This window comes from Sciurus carolinensis, chromosome 17 (genome assembly GCF_902686445.1).
Source record: "Sciurus carolinensis chromosome 17, mSciCar1.2, whole genome shotgun sequence".
NCBI classification, from domain to species: Eukaryota; Metazoa; Chordata; class Mammalia; order Rodentia; family Sciuridae; genus Sciurus; species Sciurus carolinensis.
In genome coordinates this window covers 55775136-55775433 of record NC_062229.1, presented here as the reverse complement: position 1 = coordinate 55775433, position 298 = coordinate 55775136, and positions in this window count along the sequence as shown.

The following is a 298-nucleotide window of genomic DNA, read 5'->3' as shown; positions in this document are numbered from 1 at the left end:
ACTCCCCAGGACCCGCCCATGGGGCGGGGCGGAGCGCGGATCACCCCAGGCGGACGAGCGACGCCGGCCCCGCCCCCGGCCCTCCCCCACCCTTGCTGGCGCCTACAGGCCGGCAGGGCCATGCAAGTCAGGCTGAGCTGATCTGCTAGACTTAGCCGCTCGCACGTTAATACCACCACCACCACCAACTCCAGGTCCTAGGTTTGGCTTAGAGTTTGGCTGTTGACTCGCAAAGCGTTTTCTTTCCTCCACACAGTCTTGAGTGGAGCTAAGAGGGGAGGTAATCTTTGACAATCAC